The sequence below is a fragment of the Anser anser genome (genome assembly GCF_964211835.1).
Source record: "Anser anser genome assembly, chromosome: 4".
Lineage (NCBI taxonomy): Eukaryota > Metazoa > Chordata > Aves > Anseriformes > Anatidae > Anser > Anser anser.
Window position 1 is genome coordinate 77,835,058 of NC_139724.1, and position 23,639 is coordinate 77,858,696.

Sequence of the window (23,639 nt, forward strand, 5' to 3'; positions counted from 1 at the left end):
TTGTGCTCTAGTTCTTGCACATCTCCAAACAGTTTGTTCTTGACATGCCAACACTGTGTGGCAATCAGCACAGGCGAGAAGGCAAGGACTAAATGTGCCAGGAGGATAAATATATTCTGGGCTGGGCATTCAAGGGCAGAGGTGGTTGCTGCGTCTGCTAGGAAGTACGGTCTTGCTCCTCAGCTGTCAGTGACTGCCAGTTCATCCTCCGCCAAGATCATGGGGACCTTTCACAGGCACATCCAATTGCCTCCTGATTCTTCAAGGTATGTGCATGTAGGGTTTCCGCTGAAAGGAACTCAGAGATGCACAGGAGGTTATTTAGAGTGGTTATTGTTATGAATCTGCTCTTTTCTTGGGCTCTCTCCTTGGTGCCTATTGGCTAGCATCAGAGACAGGCTGCTGGGATAGATGGGAATTTGGTCTGATCCAATATAACTAGGCTTCAACTCTTAAACTCATGTTCTTTTACCAATGAAAGCAGAATCAGAGCCTTATTTCCACATCACAATCTCACTATTATCTGCCTCACTGATATAGAAATCCCTGACATAATCACAGAGCTCTCTTTCCAGCAGGGTCTTTGGTGAGTCTCCCTCTTTGGGGAGGCAGCTCTCAGAGATGTGCTGCCCTGCAAACATTTGGGAAGACACTGACCCTGCTTTAGGGAACCTGCAGCTTCAGGCTTGAAATGTTCATTTCAGTAAGGTTACTCCTAAATGGAAAGGTCAAACACTCACTTAACGATTTTCCGGCATCATCAGAACCAAAGTGAAAATGCTTCTACTGTTTGGAAACAACCTAGCACCTGTATTTTCTTGTCCACCTCTGAGGTGAAATTTGGCTTTTTTTTTTTCTTTTTTTTTTTTCTTTTCCCTACAGGGAAGGGTTTTGGAGAAGAAGCACACTCTCCAAAGAACAGGAATAGCAAGTGATTTGAGCTCAGTCATTTTTTGGAAACGAATTCAGACTTTTCTTTTTGCCTAGCAGAGTCCTGAGAAGAGAGACAGATGCTATCCACCTTTCCAGAGCAGTCAGGACTGCTGTCAACACAGTGCATGTCAAACAACCTGTCCTATGCACTTATTTAGAAAAAAAGCATCATAGAATCATAGAATCATAGAATCGTAGAAACATAAAGGTTGGAAAAGGCCTTAAAGATCATCTGGTTCAACCACTCCCCTACCACCAATGTCACCCACTGAACCGTGTCCCCAAGCACCACGTCCAACCTTTCCTTGAACACCCCCAGGGACGGTGACACCATCACCTTCCTAGGCAACCCATCCCAATGCCTGACTACTCTTTCTGAGAAGAAATGTCTCCTAATTTTCAACCTAAACCTCCCCTGGTGCAATTTGAGGCACAGAGCTCCATAACCAAGCAGACCACTGGGTACGAAACCATTCCCTGGCATCAGGAAAAGCCCCTGACCTGCAGGCACATCCCTGGGACAGACACACCCCAGGCTGGGAAGTCTTCTCTGTCTATCACCCAATCTGGTTGCCTTTCCTCCTGGCCAGAGATCTTGGGAAGGGATTTGTCTCTCTCCTATGTCATGGAGATCCCCATCCAACACCGTTTCTAGAAGAACTCTAGCTGTTTCCGCACCACCCTCCAGCCAGCCAGGCCCGTGATTTGCTTAACCTCCAGGAACGATCATGGTCTGGAGACGTACAGCTGGTAGGAGAGAAAGCAATATCCTACTAGACAATGCATGATGGTTTATTGCTTTGGACAGAGATCAGTAACATTTTCAACCTGCTTTGCCCCTTTTAACTCTGTGCTTAATTTATTCTGTATTATTTATAGGCAGGTAGGTTTGCACATTCATAAAACGTTCAGTTTCCTGTTATGTCTAGAGAACTGGTAGGAGGTATGGCAAATATATTCGTAGCAGCTCAAATCCCCTGTGTGGTTTCCATTGAGTGAAATATTCATCACTTCCTGTCCTAAACTCAGTGAAGCACTGCCAATGTTTTAACAAGGGGCTCCCACAGAAATGTCTCCCTCTTCTCTCTTTTTACCTCTGCCTATGTCTTTCTTTCCTTCCTTCCATCCATTCACCTATTCACCCATCCATCCATAAATCTCTGAAAGGGTCAGTCATCACTTATCCCCACTAAAACCAGGTAAGCAGTATTGCTCGAAAGAGTTCCAGTCTATGTTTTTGTAGTTGCAGGTGGAAGAAAAGGAGAGTCCCTTCTACCTCTTTTCTTCTGGGGAACCTGAGCAAGAACCCCACTTTCAGCCATTTCCCCATGCACTTGTTGAAAATGAAGAGGAACATTGCTGGGACATGCTAAAGAGAGCTGCCATTTGCTTTGGAGGTACCTTCAGACCAAGGTCCAGGTGTCATCAGTCATCCTAGATAACATATCGGACATTGAGAAGGTCATCACTGAAGCAGTCAGGAATAGGTTTTCCCTACTTTTCACAGTGCCTAACCTGTTGGGCTGCATGGCCTCCTGTGACACTCACTGTAATTGAATCTCACTAGAGCTATTTTCTCTGCTCAGTGTGGGAAAATTCCGTACCATAATGACGGTTAATAATAGAAAGTTCTTATTTTATTTGAAAGTTTGCCGAAGAGCAACAGAACCATTTCCGATCCTCTTTTCTGAGAATATGATTCCCTCAATCATGTATTATTATTCTGGGAGGGGGAGGCACTGGGGGAACAGGAGGGGGGCATAGGCCTTCTGCAATGAATGGCTGGGCTTCTGAAATAAATGATTGTCACCTCCTTGTTCATATGTATGAATCAGCGGCGCCTGTCCAGATGCAAATGGGAGCCAACGCACCCCGTGCACCATCCCTTGCAGAGCTTCGAGCTGCTTAAATTTAATTTAGTTTCCTTTTCCTTACACAGTTGTACTAAGAAGCCACAATAGAAGCAAAGAGGAAATCAAATCTGGAAAATATGCATTCATCTTGAAAGGCATCAGAAATGTGTTGACAATACGATAAAACACGCACGTGAAAAAGCAACATCGATAGACCTCCTCAAATTCTTCTACTCAGTAGTCCCAGCTTAGGTCAGATTGTCTGGCAACCTGTTTGAAAGTTGTAATACATCTTCCATGAATAAACGGGCATGGTTTAGATGCCAGCTCTCTGCATGGTGAGATTTCCTACTTTTTCTTCTTAATTCCAAACAGAATTGTGGTGCTTTGTTTAAAATGACAATCTTTTGGAATTTGATACCTAAAGCCCAAAAATTTGTTGAACTTCCATAAGGTTTGACTAGTACAAAGAGCAACGAACAGATGGAACAATATGTAAATATTATGAAGGCAAGAATGACTTAATGATTAGATGGTTAGAAGTATATATATTGAGGAGAGATAGATGCTCTGTCTAGAAGAATAGCTGGCTAGAATGAAAGGGGATGGAGAGCTCCATAAATATGCCTTTGTAGAAAGCTTCAGGCAGATTAAATGCTTGCTTGTCTGCTAGGAAAGTGCTGTGTCTTGAAATTAACAAGACAATAAGAACAAAAGCATTTCCTCCAGTGTGCTTTCTGTCCCCTCAGTTAGGTGGATCCTCACAAAATACTTTCTGTATCAACTTCAACTTCATCCATACATTTTTGATCTACTCCGTGTCCTCATGGATAAAATGAGGAAGGTAAAATTTCTTTGGACAACCCTCTGAGCTAAAAATAGCATCTAACAATGTTATCTATTCTGGTAAGTACACTATTATTAATTAGTATTTCTGTGCATGCTGTTCTAGAGAAGTTGTAGAAATACGTAAATAGTCATGAGATGGATTTGAAGCTGTCTACTTTATCACTTCCAAGGTGAAGAAAGAATGATGATTACCTCAGGTACCCTTACAGAGAAGACAGTTGAGGGAATGTACCTCTGCAAAATTCTTCAATGATCTCAAATGATGGGCAAGTTGAATATTTTATTTTCAAGTAGCAGTTTAAAGACTTTTCTTACTTGATCTGTGAAAAACAAGCAAGAAAAGCCAATTCAGGCATGTGGTGTCTCCAGACAGTGCGCCGGAGGGATGCTGTGTTTCCTCACAATCATTTCCTCATCAAATGACTGACACCTCTGTGGGAGTGTTTACAGAAATCCGAAATGGCAAGAGGCTGAAAGGCACTGACTTAGAACATACACCTAAGCCTGTATCTACAGTGGAAACTACGGTGATCTTCCTGCAACCCAGACAATATTCACCACCAATCTCTTTGGCAGGCCAGTGCCCAGTACCCAGCTTGGATGTGGGGAACTCCTGGAGTTGGTGAGTTTTCTGTAGTGGGTATGGAAGTTATTCTCTCATTCTCTGCCTGAGCACAGAAAAGATAAATGAAGAGTTTTTTTTGTTTGTTTGTTTTTGTTTTTTTTTCCTGAATGCAACAGCCAGGAGCTGAAACTCTTCTTCCTTAGGACTCCTCATGGGAGGAGACAACTGAGCTGCTGTAGAGAAACCAGGACTTCCAGACTTCAGAGTAAACCGACAGGGCTCAGTTCCAAGCTGCTGTAATGGTTTAATGGTTGCTGGGACAGGCAGGAGCAACAAGGTCCTTTCTGGTTTTATCCATATCACAGAATCACAAAAATTGAAGTTGGAATGAACATCCGGAGATCATGAAGACCAACTGTCCTGATCAAAGCAGCGTCACCTAGAGTTGGTCACTCAAGGCCGTGCAGTCAGGGTTTGAGTATCTCCAGGGGTGGAAACGCAATGACACCTTGCAATGACACCAGCCAGCTCCCTTAGTACTCATGGGTGCATCCCACCAGGCTCTATGAACTTGTGTCTGATTGATTTAACTGATCCTCCTCCACTGACATTGTCTTCTTTGCTCCAGACTTCCCTTCTCTTCTCAGGGTCCCAGTATTTCTGCAGGCTGATGTTACCAGTAAAGGTGGAGATGAAGAATATTGAGTACCTTAACCTTTTCTGTGTCCTTTGCCATTTTCTCTATTCTTCATTTTTCTGCTGATGTACTTGTAGAAGCCCAAGCCCCCGTGACCATATTGCTGTTGCTTACATGGAAAAGCAGCAGAAGGAAATAGTCTGAGAGCTGAACCAGCCTCATCAGTCTCTCTGCAAAGTCCCTGATCTGAGAACCCGTCAAGCAGCAAACCTCCCTAGACAACAGGTCAGGCTGTCAGATGTGGGCCTCTGTCCCCTGTGAACTTAGCTTGAGAGCTGGTGCAGGCATTGCTATGAGGTATCACAGCTAGTGGCACCTCCATCACACTGCCTTGAGGACCTGGTCCCCAGCCAGTGAGATATGATTTCTGTATCCAAAAGGTAACTTTTTGCTGGAAGCAAAAGATGGCATGGCTGCCAGCAGTGTCCCATATTCAATGGAGCTTTTAACTATCACAACATCTTTTTGATTTCACCTTGTTGCTATCTCATTCTTTCTCTGCCTTGCCCAGCATCCCATGCTTTCTCAGGAAAATCTCAGCACCCCACTTTTAACTCTTTCCCTAGCACCATGTTCTTCAGACCCTAGGACACATCTGAAGCATTTCTGTGACACTGACACAGCAATTCCAGTGGTGTGCGTGGTCCCAGGAGCTGATGGATGTGACCCAGTGTTGTTCCCCCTCTACACTGCACTTCTCGTGTGCCAGAAGCAGTCACAGAGCAGCGGCCCTTGCACAGCATGAGCATATTGGTTTAAATATTATACCTGTTCTCAGGCCACTAGCAGGAAGGAAACGTGAGCTTCTTCAGCAGCTCTTGAACCCAAGAGGACCTAAAACTACACTAATCAATTTGTCCAGGCTGTTGGACAAATCACTCAAAAAAGCAGCACCATGTTGCATACGTTATATTCACTATGACAGGTTGCCACAAATGGTGTTTCCCATCCCAAAAATGAGGTATCAAAGAGATAAAGACAAGCTATCAGATGGCCCAGAGAAACAGAAGAATATTCACATGAACGGCTGTCCTGGCTTTTTCCCAACACAGTGCTCATGGAAAAGATCTAGCTGCATTCCCAGCTTAGTTTCCTATTGCTTTGCACTCTGCGCAGTAATTTATACTGGTGCATTCTGTTTTGTTGCCCCCTTTGCACTGGTACCTATAGCCCAACTTTCTGTGTTGTAAGGAATTAACTCCAAAGCCCCATGTGGATGCCAATAACATTATTCCTTTCCAGGAGATATACCCTGAGTAGTGACATACCCTGAGTAGCACCACAATAGCATTGGGTTGGATTCCTAAGGCTGCCTTTTATCCTGAGACCACAGGTTTGACAGAAGAGTTGGGACAGAGAGCCTAAATATAATCCAACCTCTCCAAAACCACGGACTTGGTGGCAAGGAGTTGGTTCAGGTTTGATGTGATCCAAGCTAGTAAATCTTTCCCTGGGCTGTTTTTAATTTCAAGCCCTCCAGGGAAGCAACGAGGACTCAGGGATTCTTGCTGCAGTGGATGGCTGTGGGTACTTGCTCTGTTTCAATGACTGTAGTGTCACATCTCCTTTCCAGCAATCTCTGTTTTTGCTCTCCTCCCACTGTTTTGGATGTTAAAGAAATCACTCACTGCAAAAATAAAAAGAATCCCTGACCTTAGAACTTATTATAGTGGAACTAAGCTTTTCCCCCCCACACAACACAGCTTTTTTTAGGCAAGTTACATATATATATATATATTTTTTTTTTCCAAGCCATTTGTAATTAAGTGGCTTTTGTGTGTGTGTGTCATTGCTGCCCTCTACTGCAGGGAATCAGAAGTCATTTGCTGCACATCGTGAACCTGGGGGGGGGTGTGCAGGGGCCTTCCCTCAGCCAGTGCAGGAACGGATGTTTTCAGGGCACAGGCAGGACAAGGAGGTGATCTGAGGCAGCCAGCATGGCTTCACCAAGGGCAAATCGGCCCTGACCACTCTGGTGGTCTTCTGCGATGGAGTGACTGCATCAGCTGACAAGGGAAGACTTCTGCAAGGCCTTTGACGTGGTCCCACATGACATCCTGTCCTCTACATTGGAGAGGTATGGATTTGAAATGTGGACTATTTGGAAGGCCACGAAGATGCTCAGAGGGCTGGAGCACCTTTCCTATGAAGAAAGGCTGAGAGAGCTGGGGTTGTTCAGCCTGGGGAAGAGAAGGCTCCAGGGTGACCTCGCTGTGGCCTTTCAGTAACTAGAGGGGGCTTATATGAAAGATGGAGAGCAACATTATTTATTTATTAGTGAAAGAGCAAGAGGGAGAAGTTTTAAAAGAAAAGCAAAAGAAGATTTAGATTAGATGTTAGGAGGATATTATTTACTCAGAGGGTGGTGAGGCCCTGGAGCAGGCTGCCCAGAGGAGCTGTGGCTGCCCCATCCCTGGCAGTGCCCAAGGCCAGGCTGGATGGGGCTGGGGGCAGCCTGGGCTGGTGGGAGAGGGCCCTCCCCATGGCAGGGGTGGGCCTGGGGGGGCCTTTAAGGTCCCTTCCAACCCAAACCATTCCATGATTCTATTGGAGGTTTATAGTACAGGATAGCTCATTTATTTTGTTACTTGAGCTTATCAAAAAATTCTTGTGCTTTCAGAAAGTGCTGTATTCCAGCTATTCCTGAAATCTGTTAGGTCATCTTGAAACAAGAACTTATTTATGGAGCTCTGTGCATCACCCTCAAAAACAAACAAAAACAGGTCAGCATCTTTCCTTACAATGAGCTCTGCTACGCCAGTACGACGACAAGAGGGGCATGATGTCCTCTGATTAGGTCAGAAGAGCAGATTGGGAAATGACACACACTCCAACATGAAGAAATCAACAAGTAAAAGTAAACAAGAATAACTCAAACAGAAAAACTCACATGGGCAACTGCCTCCAGTATATGAGCTGTAAAGTGTCAACTCATCTGGGGCATTTGGAGGGTAGTGGAGAAAAGGGCTCAGAGGAGTCACCTCATTCATGTATCTCTCTAATTGTTTTAAGGAGCCTTTCAGTTAAACCCTAGAACTGGATAGTAGCCATCAGCCAAATGTCATCCAAGGAACTGTTTTGATTTTTAACAGACAAGCTTCTTGGAGATGTCACCTAAAGTAGTTTTCGTTGTTGGACAGATGTATGTTCAGGCTAGGGAGAATACAAGTTTATCCTTGAGGATGTCACTTGCTACGACCACTTGGTGCCTCAGTTTCCCCCTCTCTGAAGGAAAGATAGACTGAGGCCTGGGGAAGAAAGGCCAGTCCCAGCGATGCCTGAGCTTCATTTGAGAGCTGAGGTTTGGTGAGTGCTCCTTTGCAGGGTCTGATTACTTTCTGGGGGCAAAAGGAGGTCATTCAGCATGACAATGTTTGTCATACCAAATGGCTAAGTACTGTTCAGTTCAAAGGAATTTCCTAAGTAACAATGCAGATGTTTATATGAATGAACTTTTCAGAATGTTTATCTAATAATAACAAGCACTTACTCACAGTCAAAGCATTTTACGCACATTGTCTTAACTCTACCAACACTCCTGTGAGGTCAGCTGAAAGGTGCTATCGGCAGCACTTTACGGTTGGCAAAGGTGAAGCAAGGAGCAATTCCTCTAAATTTGGAGGCATCACTTAAACCAAGCACACACCCCTCACCTGTATTTCCCACTGATTGCCCAGAGTTCTTTGGAAACACATGAGGGGAGGCACCATGAAATTGTTTTACCAAAGTAAATTTGCAGGCATCAAACACTACCTCCTAAATCTTAGTCTCTCTAGCCAATGTGGCTGGGGAATTGTTGCTGCCCTCTGAAAACATTCTGGAGATTTAATTATTATTCCTGTTTCATTTTTTAATTCATCTCTTTCAATTTTGTACCGAATAGAAAAAAAAAAGAAAGTTGTGAGATCCTATAGAAAAATCAGAACTCCAAATAAAATATTTTTTCAGCCTAGCTGTAGGGAGTTGAGAATTTTTGCTTTTAGATGAAATCCCCTACATTTTTAATCGGAATGGGTAAATGGAATATTTTTTCCCCAGAGATGGTCAATAAGTTAAAAGCACTCTTAGTTAATAAAAAAGTTCTGATTGGCTTTAGCCACATGTATCCTTTTACGCCTGTAACTGTGGCTTTTCTTCAGGTGAATGATGAAGGTACAGCGATAAACCAAGATGCAGAAGACTTGAGTTAGGAGTTTAAGGGCAGGCAGCCTGCCCTGGATTACTGAGCCAACCTCTGCTGCCGCAGGGAGCCCTCGCACACAGCTTTTCCACCTGTTGAGGTTCATTGCCCTCCTTGCTCTCCTCAGGGAGGTCTTTGCAGGCTCTCACTTCTCCCTCAGGCAGGGATCTGCCACCTCCTTCCAGCCCATAGCCACTCATACTGCGTCACTCTCATCCGTCTTTATGCCCAACATTTCTCTCATCATGATCAGGTCTTTTCCTTCCACGTTATCTGTACCTTAACATATTGATAAAGAGAAGTTTGATCATCAACTTCTGTTTTGCTAGGCTGAAACACAGACTGCTTTTCTCCAGCCTTGACAGCTCTGGTGAGCACCTGACACTTACTGCCCCTCCTTTGCGTGACTCCACGTGGACTCCATCTGTTGTGGATGTGGTTCACCAGACCTCTGCACTGCAGAACCGCAGTGACCTCTCTGGCAGGTTCTCATCACCTTCGTACAACAGCATTGATCCCCTCTAGTCTCTGTTGCAGATACCTCATCTGGTACAGTACAGTACACCACTACATTTTTAACAGCACTGTTGTTTGTTGTCAAGGCGAACAAAGGTGTTGCAGTTTCCAAAAGTGTTGTTTTCTTCTCAAAATATTCTTTTTTCACAGGTGAAATCCCTTCATATCTGCAGCAGAAGAACCATTTCCTTCACCATGACACCCAAAGCCCTTGCTTGCAAGCTAAGGCAAGAAGAGCCTAGCAGAAACAGAAAGACTTCACCTTTCCTAATAAATAAAGTGGTAAACAGAGCATTCATGAGACATGAAGGCAAATGACACATGATGGGTTGCATCCCTATAGTTACACTTTCCATACATCTCTTAACAAGTGTGGCCCCATCCAAACTGCCTGCTGGAACTGGTTTGAGCTAACTCCTGCCCCATGGTTAGGAACTGCTATTTGAGCACCAAAAACTATTTCAGGGAATGAAAGAATAATTAAACATCTTGGCTGCTTACAGGCTTGTGGGTCCCACTTGCTTTAGTGACAGAGATTGTACAAAACAGGACGTTTGGCTGGTGTGCTCCACCACAGCATATAATTTGTGTTTGAAGTTGCATCATGGATAGGAACAGATCTTCGTTTTGAAATATTATGGTCGCTTTTCCCACTCAAAACTGCAAGTCTGTGAGACACTATGCCCACAGTATTGATGTCAGCTTTGTCTTGAGCTCAGGCTGACCTCTTCCACAGGCAAGATGAACAGTATCTCTGCCCTTTCAGAGAAATAAATAAATAAAACTCCAGGACTACACAGCAAAAAGATTATTTGGCTTATTTGGGTCTCACCACTGCTTATCGCACTTTATAGCACCAATCCTAGGTGGTGCTGATTTGGAACAGGAGAAAAATAACTCTGATGAGGGACTTCTGTGTCAATACCTACAAGGAAAACTACGTGGAAAAGTGGCCAGGAAGGATGTTAAGGTTTTGCAATGGTCAAAAACCCTAAAACAGGACATCTATAGCATATTCTTCTAGTTCAGCTGTATAAAAATACAGAGACAGCAAAAGCAGATCACATTTCTCTCTTTATGAATGCATGAACCTATTTCAGGACAACTGAAATATCTCAGTTTCTTATTTTACCATTCATGATTTTCCTGTACTGTGACAGTATTGCTACATTAAGACTTGTTTTCAATGGAATTATAATAAGTAGCAGTCAAAAGGGATAAGGATTGTATCTGGTCAGCAAATGACTAGGAAAATCAGTGTCTCCTGCACTGTTCTGTTGTTCAAAGAAAGTGCTGACAGCACTTGCCTGTTTTTTTCAGGAAAAACGTTCATACAGACCCCACTTTACTGGGAAAGAACAACTATTCTGTAAGAAAGTTGAGTCAGAAGTTAGTGGCTGTTACCCCAGTACATATACTTTTGCCTTTTGTATTTCCCAACCATAGAAGAAAGATCACAAATGTGTCCAGAGCAATTACTTTGAAGATATAGTGTTTTAACTAGGCAGGCATGTGTAAAGCATCACCACCGAGTCTGTGTGTAATTTTCCACCCCACTCCCTGTAGTTCTTTGGGTTGGGTCATCAGGCTCTTCCTTCCCTGTAGCAGGAATCGTCTTTTCTGTCTAGAAGTCTGCAAAGTAGCTAAACCATTTTTTCTTACTCTATCAACAGCAGAGATAACAACTGCACGAAGATAGAAGTCAGGACTCCTGTTTTTGCTCAGATGACCTCTCAGGCTAGTTGTGGTCCTCAGGGAGAGGAAGGACAAAGGCATCTCTGCATAGTGGAGCACTCTACTGAGATTTCTGCTTTTGCAACATGAGCTAGGATGAGATCTGCACGTGGCATAGCTGTGGTACAGAGCAATGTTAAGTCCTCTTGGAACAAGAACAAATCTGCAGCACAGCCTGGATTTACTGACCAGGTTTGGTGCTGGTTTGGAAACTTAGGTGCTCTGCTTCTCTTTGCTGTGTAGACACAACCAAAATGGTCTGAAGCAGACCCTGGAAGCCTGGTTCCATCATGTCTAGTTTTAACAAAGCAAAAATGTTATTAGGCAAAAGGATTCAGTGTGGCACTTATTCAGAGCCCTTTAGGCGAGATCTCAGGTTCCAAAACTCACAATCCATAATGGCTGGCTCAAGACAAATGGAAAATGAAGTGCTCTCCAGAGATGTGGTGACTCTGTGTCTGATCCTAGAAGACTGTAGTAATACCAAAGCATGTGAAAATGGAGAGGGTGGAGGAAGAAACACCACCAGAATAAATGTCTACTCAGTGTTTTCATAACTCAGAAGGGGTTTCTTCAGGATTCAGCCTGGGTTTTAGGCCCAGCAAATGGAGCTGCTCCCTCCCTCCCTCCTTCACCTCCCTTGTTCAGTTCATAAATGTGATTTGTCTTGTGTCATTTGGGGATATCAAAGAGCTCTCCTTTCATGGTTATTTTCCTTTCTACAATGTCTCACATTTTCTGCTGTGCTTAGCAATTTCCAGGAGCTGGAAGAATATTCAGAGAGGGCCATGATGACTCCACTTAAATTGGCATGATAAGAAGAAATGCCAGATGAACAGAATGAGTTTCTCATCCTGAGACTTTGTAATCCATAATGAACAGAACCTGAAAAAAAACTTTGCCATATGATGCACTCCTTGAGACTATTTTTTTTCTTTCCTTTAATTTTTCCTGAGTATCTATTCTAGATTTTGCTAAAGCATAAATTACAGAACATGCAGTTGCCTCCAAATGTGATAGCAATACGTACATGTGTAAATAGCCAGTAACACGAGGGTGTGTTTCTCTTAGGCACACCACACCTGACTGCCACTTTACAGACTTACCAGTGTTACAAGCCTTAGCAGAGACACTTGTGGTAGTGCTGAACCACAAGCAGTTGATCAACATGCTGTAGTTGATCTGATTTCATTTTGGCTAAAAGCTTGCTCCCTAGAACCACCTGGGGCTGAAGGTATCATCTTTGCCACGCACAAAGTGCATGCAGAAATGAGACAAGATAAGAGCAAGGTCTACAGGAAAAGGATGCGGTGAAGCATGCCTATGTTGGGGGAGAGTCTTTCAAGTCAGCGTTGTTAGCAGCGTATCAGGATAAGAGCATGGGAAAATCAGTATAAGTGTGGTTTACTGTTAAATCTGCTACATCTTTGGGCAGTTCCTGCACAGAAAGGAGAAGTGAGGCTTGATTATTGAATGAATCTCCCTTCCTTCCAAGAGATGCACTCAGTGAGACTTTTTGCACCCTTAAGCGACAACGTGAAGGTGTTTCCTTGGACTGTCAGGCAAAGTTGCTATCAAGCCAGGCAAACAGATTCAGTCACAGAACATCCTGAGCTGGAAGGGACCCACAAGGATCACCAAGTCCAACTCCTGGCTCCACACAGGTCTACCCAAAAATCAGAATTCAGACCATATGACTGAGAGCATAGTCCAGTGCTCCAAATCCAGAACAACGAGTGCTTAGTAATCTGTGCTGTCACTGCTTCTGACAACCAAGCACTCAAGAGGAGGCAACAGGAGAGCACGAGCAGCTTCTCTTCATCACAACTGAAATTTCCACCAAAAGTTTCCAAAATGAAAAATTTCTGATTTGAAAAAGTGTAAAAAAAGCAAAAAAAACCAACAACAAAAAAAATCACTCATTTGCTGCACTGAACAGAAACCAAATTATCTATATAATATCTACACATTATTTATATCTTATATGGGTGTGCTAGAGTTTAGGCAAAGCCCCATCGTACTGAGACCAAGACCCCAGTTTGCCATCCACAGTTCCACCAGGAGGGAGAAGGGGACCTGACTGGGTGCTGAGGCTTTCTAAAACCTGTTCCTCACGCCCTGAGACGTGCCCACAGGCCAAGCCCGTGACACCCAGCTAAGGCAGCGATCCTGGAAGTCTCTGGAGGCTCTCCTGATGCAGCCTTCCCTAGAAACTTTCCTCACATGAGGGAGGGACACACGCAATTCTTTAAAAGGCTTTAACTCCTGCTTTTAACACGGAAAAGGCCGGAGGCTCAGCCGCGGCTCCCACAGGGCAACAGGCGGCAGGCCAGCACTGCCTCTCCGCGGCCAGGCCGCTGCCCCTCGGCCCGCCTCACCTGATATGAGGTAAATGGCGGCGGCCCGCGGGGCGGGGAAGGCGCGTCTTTTGAGCTTCCTTCTTTATCAGAACTTTTCGAGACTGTCCTTAAAAGCATATAACCTCTTTCTAAATGCCAGGAGGAAGCTGAGTTTTTTGTTCCTGTTGCATCACAGAGGGCTCTGTCATAGCGAGCAGACTGGAAACACTACAGCTGAGCACTATGCCATGGGGACTGATAATAATTTGCTCCTGGAGCCAGTCCAGGGGTCTTGAGAACGTAGCCTGGCACTTGTTTCTAAGACCCGGATAGATCTCCCCTACCTATGAGATCCTACCAGATTGGGACTCTTCTCCAAATTAGCTAAGGAAGGAATAAGAGGTAACTTACACCCTCTGTACCACTAGTGAGCACCAAGGTGTGATTTACGCCGCCACATACCTGGGTCTCTCTCTGGAGCCACTCGGTGGTTGGCCATCCTGCCTCGTCACCTCACTTTTCAACTGCTCAAGAGAGTTGCAGCAAATCTCATCTTTGGCCCCTAACTCAGGCAGTTGAGTTAGGTGGAAAAATCTGGACTTCCAATGACTTCACGGAGACCACACACAGAGTTTATGGACAAGGCTCTGAAGGCAGTTCTCCCAGGATCCAGACTGCACATGGAGTTGTCCATGACTTCCAAAGTTTCTGAAACTTTAGGATTCGTGTTTAAACTACATTATCATGCTCAGGAATCACACAAACAGGGAGGGAATAGGAAGGAGAGAGAAAAAAATGAACAAAGTATGCCAGAATCTGTTTGTTATCCTGTATTTTCACAACCTGAGGAATTAATAACCCTCAATAATAAATCTCAGGGGCTGGAGGCATTGTTTTACGGGGACTCATGGAACAAGACGAGGTCTGTGTTGTCTGACACTGTGTCATGGTGACCTGACACCGGGCTCACATCTCTTGCAACCCTACTGTGAACCTCCCTGTGCTCCAGAGGGAAGAATTCAGCCTGCAGGGAGGGACGTACCCTCACAACCTGGGGGCCTCGAGGCAGGAAGGCATGTGACAGATCCATCCAGGACGTGCTATAAACAAATGAGCCAATGGACAAAAAGTCAGTTAGGTCCTGGGGATAAGGATTCATACACACACGGTGGGGTTTTGTTTTGTTTTTGTGGGGGGGTTGGCGTATAAGTTCCTGAACAGTTCTCAGTGGATCCGGAGTGATCCACGTACTGAAACTAAACTGACCCTGACTCACCCTGGATTCATGTTTCTGTTGCTGTCAGCTTGCTGTCCTCTATGGGATATGAGTTGCAAAACACAATTTTATAAAAAAAATACACTGTACAGCCATCTATTTTAAACACAATGTCTATTTTTCATTGCATATTGTAAACCACTTGAGCATTTCTAAAATGATTCATTCCTTTATCTTCTAAACAAAGAGCTTGTGGCTGTGCAGGGCTGGGAATTTATGTCTAGCAAGTAAAAGGATTTCCAAGTTAGGATTGAAACAAGGATGTAAAGAGGTCACTTGAAAGCAATGTATTGCTAGAACATAATAGTGTTATTGTCTTTTAGGATAATTTACGTATGATTGGACTATACAGTCACGAACCAGTATATGCCTTCAAGACACACATGAAGTAACAAGGAAAGAAGGAATAACCCTCTTAAAGTTATCCTCACCTTTCAACTGTACCTTGGCTATTTGTGTACAGCATTTACTTGCAAGAAGTGAATACGCTCAATGACATTTTCATGATGAAACCTTTCAGTTATCACAGCTAGCAATAAGTTTCCTGAACATATAACTAAGTGGGTACATGGAAAGAAATGAAGCTAAATACTTCAATAATAACATGCCTCTTCAGAAGGCTTTCTCAGTCTTGTAATCCTAGAGAGTCTGCAGTCTCTATCCAAGTCTATACATCAACATCTTTTGAGAACTCCTGGCTCTGATTCTCCTGTTGTGCTTCCTATGAAGTTACTTAGCCATAAAAAAAAAATTTTTTTTGTTTTTCCAATGTATCACATCATTAACATGTACTGCAAATATTTTTTTTTTCCTGTCCTTCCTCAGGAACAAAGCTTCCTGTTTTTTCTACCGATGTTATTTAATAATTTTAATATTTGATTTCTTGAACTCATAGTTCCAGGTGTTCCATTTTGTTGTTTTGTCCCAGCTCCTTCATCAGTACACAAACGTTTGCAGTTTTTCACTAACCACAATGAGTGTTGTACATGGATAAGGAACAGGAAGATTAGACCTTTCTGAATGTGAAAAATCTGAATCCCATGAAAAAGGAATATGAAACCATATCAAAATTCCTGCAGAATAAAATAGAAATAATCAGGGAATCCTGAAAGAGCATGAAAGATAGAAATACAATAACACTAAAATAGATTAATTCTTCCAATGAAGCTCTACCTGGGAGACTAGTGGGCTTTGGGGATTAAGTGTGCATTGTCAAGAAGGGTTTGACTTGTTCCTTGATGAGAGGTATTAAAATAAGCAGCAGAAAGTATTTCAGCTATGCCAATAAAAAGAGAATATAGGAATAAAAAAAATGCAACAAATATTCATTGGGTATGTATTAGAGAGAGAAAACATTCTGAACATGGCATAAAAAAAGAAAACTGTCTGGGTTTTCATTTAAAATCATGATGCTGTACAGAGCAGTGAATGTGTCGAGTCACCATACTCAGAAATATTCAAAAAGCTAGTCAGTAATTGCCTTGAGCAACTTGTTCTAGGTGACCCTGTTTTGTGTAGGGGCCTTGGCATGGATGGTTTCCAGAGGTCCCTTCCAATTGTAACCATTTTGTGATTCAGAGAAGGCAGAGAATGACAGCCAGCAAAGCAAGATCTAAGCAATGATCAAAGCTGGAGAAGAAAAGAAAAAAACAGGATCTTCTCTGTCCCCGAATGCAAAAGGAACTGGCACATGAATCTGCAAATCAGATAACATGGATGTTAGCTATCTGTGTCAAGACCAGACTAGAAATGTTTGGCTGTATTACAGCAAAGATGAGTCCTAGCTTTAACAATAGGAAATGAACTTTTTGTGAAATTAGTGATTACAATTTTATCTCAGCAAGATAAAAGTGAAATGTTTTCTAGATAAAGGAAATGAAGCTGATCTCATATGACCAGAGTTCAGTCAAGACTTTGATAGAGTGCCATGTGAGGTGTCTTTAGTTAAGAACAACACAGTGATTGAAATAGAAATCACATCAAAACTGTCTAAAGAGGAGATGAGAAGAGGCATCGTCAATAGAGATTATATCAGACTTGAAAGAGGTTCATATAATGGAACAGTCTAAGAATAATATTAGTAACCAAGTTTATTGAACAAAACCTCACCCTGAAAAGGGGGTGCACTCTGATGAAATCTGCTGCTGAGAGAGGAAGCACTGTCATTATAAAAAAAGGCTGAAATATTAAATAGGAGGTAAGAAACACATGACATTGGTAAGTGACATAATGAAAATAGTAATGTAAAGCCCTGCAATTCAAGACTTACCGCCAGAAATTCTTCTTTTTCAGTTGGATATAAGGCAAAAAAATTGTACACATACTATTTTTAAAAAACCTAAGCCTTTTAACCAAAACTCAGTTATTCAAAGATCTTGTGGGATGCATCAAGCCAGGTACATCCAACAGCAACAAAGCAGTCTTCCTGCCTTTGCTGTAGGTATGCTCAGACCTTGTGTTAACTCCTGGAGATTATTGATCATCCAAACAGGAGGAACTGACACTAGATGAAGGATCATGAAAAAGAAAAACTGTCTTCCAAGTGGGGACAACATAACACTGATTTGACTTGGCAAAATGAGACTGTTGTGATTGTTTTCTAGTCACAGACGTGGATGATGAAACATCAGAGAAGAAGTAGAGAAGCAGTGCTGGCAAAGTGGCTAAAAACTGGCTGTGGATAAATTTAGGTTGGACGTGAAAGTTTGTGACCATGGGAGCAGGGAGCTTCTGCTGTTATCCTCCGAGGAAGCTATTGGAAGCAAACAACTTTAACATTTTAAACACAGGCTTGATCACTTTAGGAAAGCAATGATATGTTGTGGTTGCCTGGCTTGGCCTGGGGTGGATTAACTGGCCCAGAAAGGCCCTTCTGGTCACATGTTCTTCTATTCACATTTTTTTTTTCCCCCCTGTACGTGTCAACTAACATCTTAGTACTTCCCTTCCGCATTTCCCTCTCCAAACAAAGGTCTGGTTTCTGGTGAGCTTAAATTTTTGTAAGTGGATCCAGGGAGTTATGGACAAAGGAACTTTTTTTGGTCCGGTATATTGTTTATTTAATTTTAGCAATCTTTCCAACCTAAAATCAACAGCTCCCCTCAGCCTCTATGACTCAGTGGTAGGTGTTGATGTATTCATTCTCTCCCAAGGGAACTTTGGAGGGGAGGGAAGGGGCTGTCAAACACATTATGCTAATACCCTCTATTCAAAGATTGAGGAAAAGAGAGGTAAATACACAACAGCTGGGGTAAGACTGAACTTAGGTGAACCAGAATTTGAAAGGTTGAGGTCAGAAGAGGTTCGCCTGTGGGTGTGTGATCTTGTCCAGTTCTGCATTGCGGTGGCAGATGGGATCCTGAATCAAGGCTTTCACACAGATTCCCTTCTCCTTAATCCTCTCTGTGATCACTACCTTGCTCTCCCTGCTTTTCCCATCTCAGGTGCAAGCTCCTCAGCTTCTCCACAATTATGAATCTTTTAGTTCCATTCAAAGCCCCAGCTGTGATCTTTTTTCTTTTGCTTTTTCACTCTTCCTTCTTCTTTCTACTATGTGTAACACCTCAGGTTCATTTACTCTTCCTCTGCCACCAGCAAAGCCTCCCATTTCCCTTTGCATTCCCTTTATTTTCTCCAACTGGATTCTAGAACCACCCCACGGGACAAAGTTTCTCCTCTTTTTCTTAAGAGAAGTCCAAGATAAGCCCAGGGTCTGGACGCATCTAACACACCATCATACTCCAGTGAAGAAATCTGCAATGCAAGAGCCTGCAGCAGACAGACACACGAGACGAGGTCAGGGAAGAGTGGGACACACAGCCTGAGAGCATCAAGCTTACAAAATACATATCTGGAAAGTGTTTTGGAAGACCAAAGCCAAAAACCTCCTTTCTCTGATCATCTCTGCTGCTAGAATCACAGGAATGCCCAGACCAGTAGTGCCATATACACCTACTTTTGTCCTGATCCTTCCCAGGTGAAAGGGAAGCAATTAGCAAGGGTTGGAGTAGTGTTCAGGATTTGCCTTACCTGCTTCTCTCTTCTCCACGGCAGCCCTTGGTTTGCTTTGCAGGGGGCTTTTCCGTCTTGCTGAAGCTCTGAGCAGCGCTGGTAAATGCCCTGGTGAAGGCACATCCTTCTCTAGGCTCCAGCTGCACTTTGCCCTGGACAGTGTCTGTGTCCTGTAGGGGGCAAAAGGTGCAGCAGCTGATGTTGCCTGGTTTTTCAGAACCTCCAAAAGCCTGGGGAGAAGTAGAAAACCTCGTTTTAGTGCTCCAGAGACTGGAGACCTGGAGAAGTCCTTTGTGAGGAAATGCACACCATGACCTTCTCCTGCAGCGTTCACACAGGTTCAGCTATTTTTGGCCAAAGACAGATGCAGTCTGCATCAAACAGAGCAGAGTTCTCATCTTATTATTTCACTTCATTGGATTAAATGAGGCAATTTTCTCCAAGACAGACTCTGGTGTAGGATTAATGGTGGTTCTCACCACAGACCTCTTCCTACAGGCAGCAAGGATGACGGTGGCATGCCACAGGACAGGCAACACAGCCCTCAGATGTGTATAGACAAAAACACCATACTAGTGAGCTGGACCCTAGCCTTCACACTACTTCAGCCATTTTGAACTGCAAAAAACATCATTAAATTAGGTATGGCAACCTCAGACATACGGGGTCTTTGCAGTGTAGGCAAAGCTTGTTTTAACCCACATACCTGTTCCAGAGCCAAAGGAGGATTCTAGCTTTGAAGCAACATTATTCTCAAATGATGACTTTTTGGCTCTTTCCATTGTACGGTTGGGAGTTACTTGTAATGCTCTGCTACCACTGACCTGCCTGACCCCATGCCTGGGAGGCTGGTTTCAAGATGCGGTTTGTTTACAGCCTGAAAGTGTCCAGGCACAAAATTCAGGCTTACGTCCATGCCCCACATCCCCCTAAGCCCAAGGGGAGCAAAGTGCAAGATAAGAAAAGCGTATTTAGGGAAACATCATACTTCTTCAGAAGTCAGTAATTGTAAAGATGGCTGTAGTCATAACGTAGCGACGTTATTCCTAAAACACAGCCAAAATCCAGGGACAGTGAGAGGTGAATCACACAGTGATCATTCAGAGAGGGGGGAGCACACATATGGGAGTGAGCTATGTCCAGACCATGGATAAGAAATGACTTTAACAAAACCTGAAAAGTGTTCAGACCTGACTTATTTAGATCTATTCTGGTATACAAAATTTTCACGTAAAATTGCCTGCTTCGGGACACGTGAGAACTTCTAACAAATACAAGTCAGGAAGTAATTTTCCAAGGCAGGGCAAGGAAAGAAATACATTATCCTACAACTGTGGCCCGTTCTTCCATTTTCCTGTGCATTTCCTCACTTGAAGATAAGATTTCATAGCTTTCTGAAAGGCATGATTTTATCCAGCTTCTGGGAAAGAGAAAAGGTCAAAGAAAAGTCCTTTTCCAGACAGTTGTGATGAGCAGTGACTGGGTTAGCCTGTATGAAAACTGTTCCTATGTCTCTGTAGCCACTTGCAGTGTCCAGTCCCACATAAAAAGAAGTTCCCCTTGCCCTGCTTTCACCACAGAAGGCTGTCGCCTTTGGTGCCCTGAGCATCCCTTTGCAATCTGGATTGCAGTGCTACAGGGGACAGATGGAAAGAACAAACAAAGCTCCCCTTGGCTATTTGTGTACTATAAATAATATATTTTTAAAGCTGGAAGGGAGCCCAGAAGGCGTTTTTTGGTCTTGGCCACTGGTCCCAGGGGAGGTGATGGTTCTAGTGGGGTTTGGGGCTTAAGGGGAAGCCTCAGACAGCTCCTGCAACATGACAGGATTTTTCCAGATTTTGCTTTTCACTGGAGCAAATCATTCAAAAATATTTAAAAAGAAGGGCTTAATTCCGCTGCTTCTGGGGGTTACACCAGGGCAGCCAAAGGACACGCACCCAGCCAACAGCCCCTGAATTGTTTGGTTAGGAATTAGTGTGTGCATGCACACGTGTGGGAGGGACTGGGGGGCCACGGAGGGGTCGCTGAAACTTCAGCTTTGTTTTTTGTCAAAACAGATCGCACGTGGATGGCAAGCAGGTTTGCATGGGAGGGGCTGGGGGACACGGACAAATTACTTAGCTGGGCTCTGGCTGGGGCTGGAGATACTATTAGCTCATAAAGCAGCTAGCTTTTCCTGAAGGAAAATGAAGAAAAGAGCTACCCCTGTCTCTCCCAAGAGGACTCTGCAAACCCAGGGAAGGATACAGCCTCTCCTTGCACCTCCCAGTGGTTCCCCACTCCATCCTCCCTGCTCTTGCTTTCCTCTTCCCCTATTCAAGTCACCCTGGTTTGAAACCTCATCTTCGCCACACCAGCCGCTATCCTTTCTGCTACCCATATTCCCCTTTTCTTCCTTTCATATCATCCCTCTTCTCTTTTTCTTCTCTGTTAGCTCCTCTTTCCCTTCCCACATCTCTCAGATTTTTTTCTCTTCCCTTTGCCTCCCTTCTGCCCTTCCCTTCTCTCCTCAAATTATAGTCATGCCATGGGTTGGTATGCTCAATCCCAGCTGAACAATTGAGCTGCTCCTTACCTCTGCAAAAGGAGAAAAATCCACATTTGCCAAGACCTTCCCAAGCCCAGAGGATCGAGTACATCTACCCCCAGCATAGAAGGGCCACATGTGAGCTCTGTGCAGATTTATGCCCTACACCAAGATCAGCTGTGCTGGATCTCAGCTGGAGAATGAGGCTGAGCTATTTCAATGTGTGCCAGCTGGTGACTGTTACAAGTTCAGCTGCTTTTGCTGGAGTACTATATCCTCCTCTTCAGGTTTGGCTGATGACTTCTCTTCATAGTGCTGAGCACACAGTCCTGATTTTTTTTTTTAATTTATTTTTTAAAAGCTTGTTTCTGCATGTGCGTTCATCTATCTGGGTTGAAACGTGGTGATGTGTTGCATTTGTTGTGCTCAGAATTTACTCCAAAAATTCCAAGTTATTCCAAAACACAGAAATGCATGAAATAAGAGGTGCATTTTAAACATGCTCTTAAGGAACTCCAGGAGCAGCTATCTGTAAACGTCAACCCTCAGCTTGTCAGGGGTCCTCTGGGATAGCTTGCCATAGAGAAGAAAGGTTAATAACAAGCTGTGTTTCACTTTCTCTTCCACTCTTTCACAATGAAAACTGAAGCAAGAAGCCCTGTAAGCCTCATCAGCCTGAAACTTTCAGTGGTGAGCTGCGTACACATCTCATGTGCACGAGGAGGTGTTGCCCAGGCCAGCTGACTCCCAGTCACTGCAGGGTGACAGGGAACCCAGCCCCAAAACAAGCCCAAATCTTCAAAGGGAATTTGTCATGGCTGAAACGTCCACTGTGTTGCAGTTCTTGTACTGTTTTCTGATGCTGTTTCATGGTGTTTTTCTTACAGGTCTCGTAGGCAGGGTGTTTACCTGAGATCCTGTCCTTAAGGCTCCAGCTATCCTATAGACTCTGTGATGGATGTGCTCTCCCCATCACATGGGAATTTGTTCAACTCACTATGACTTCAACCCTGTCATCACATTATCAAGAGCTAAGTGGGTTTTGTGTACACTGATAAAACAGGGGAAGCTTCACATCTAGGTCTAGGTTATGTTTCCCCAAAAAAATACAAATAAAAGAGATGGTCTTACCCGTCTTTCCATTTACAGAAAGTCCTTGACTGAAGTTATCCTCTGAACAGGTATTTCTTGGGAGAAATCTGTTACTTGGAGCTGGTTAAAACCATACAGAAAAAGAGAAGGGAGGGCTAAGGGGAAATCTTATTGCTATCTTCTGCAACCTGAGGGGAAGATATGGAGTTAGTGGAGACAAATTCTTCTTGAAAATGCATAGCATCATAGAATGATTTGGATTGGAAGGGACATTAAATTTCATCTAATTCCAACCCCCCTGCCATGGGGAGGGCCCTCTCCCACCAGCCCAGGCTGCCCCCAGCCCCATCCAGCCTGGCCTTGGGCACCTCCAGGGATGGGGCAGCCACAGCTTCTCTGGGCAGCCTGCTCCAGGGCCTCACCACCCTCTGAGTAAAGAATTTCTTCCTTATGTCTAATCTAAATCTACCTTCTTTTAGTTTAAAACCATCGCTCCTTGTCTTTTCACTACACCCCTTGACAGAGTCCCTCCCCAGCTTCCCCATAGACCCCTTTAGGCACTGGCAGGCCGCTGTGAGGATTCCCCAGAGCCTTCCCTTCTCCAGGCTGAACAACCCCAGCTCCCTGAGCTTGTCTCCATAGGTTCTCCAGTCTTCTGAGCATCCTCGTGGCCTCCTTTGGACTCACTCTAACACATCCATGCTCTTCTTGTGTTGGGCACCATAGAGCTGAACGCAGGCTCCAGGTGGGGTCTCATGAGAGCAGAGCAGAGTGGGGCAATCCCAGCCCTTGCCCTGCTGCCCACACTGCTTTTGCTGCAGCTCAGGATAGGATTGGTTTTCTGGGCTGCAAGCCCACATTGCCGGCTCATGTTGAGGTTCTCATTCACCAGGACCTCCAGATCTTTCTCCTCAGGGCTGCTCCCAATCCATTCTCTGCCCAGCCTGTATTTGTGCTTCCGATTGCCCCAGCCCAGATGCAGAACCTTGCACTTGGCCTTGTTCAACTTCATGAGGTTTGCACACACCCACAGAGCAGCAGGAGAAGAGGTAACGATGCAAGGT

At 44.2% G+C, this 23,639-nt stretch overlaps 1 long non-coding RNA gene across 5 annotated transcripts; it reads right to left on the minus strand.

Annotated features, from left to right (window-relative positions):
* Positions 1-7,210: 7,210 nt before the first annotated feature.
* Positions 7,211-21,663, minus strand: LOC310898566. 5 transcript variants are annotated; one of them, XR_014583433.1, is made up of 4 exons: positions 21,532-21,663; positions 18,972-19,183; positions 9,467-9,760; positions 7,211-9,356 (listed from the first exon to the last, which is right to left on the minus strand). It is a non-coding gene; the product is annotated as an uncharacterized lncRNA (long non-coding RNA). The 5 variants fall into 5 exon arrangements; XR_014583434.1 differs by having other exon boundaries at positions 7,211-9,760; XR_014583435.1 differs by having other exon boundaries at positions 7,211-9,831.
* Between the last annotated feature and the right edge of the window lie 1,976 nt (positions 21,664-23,639).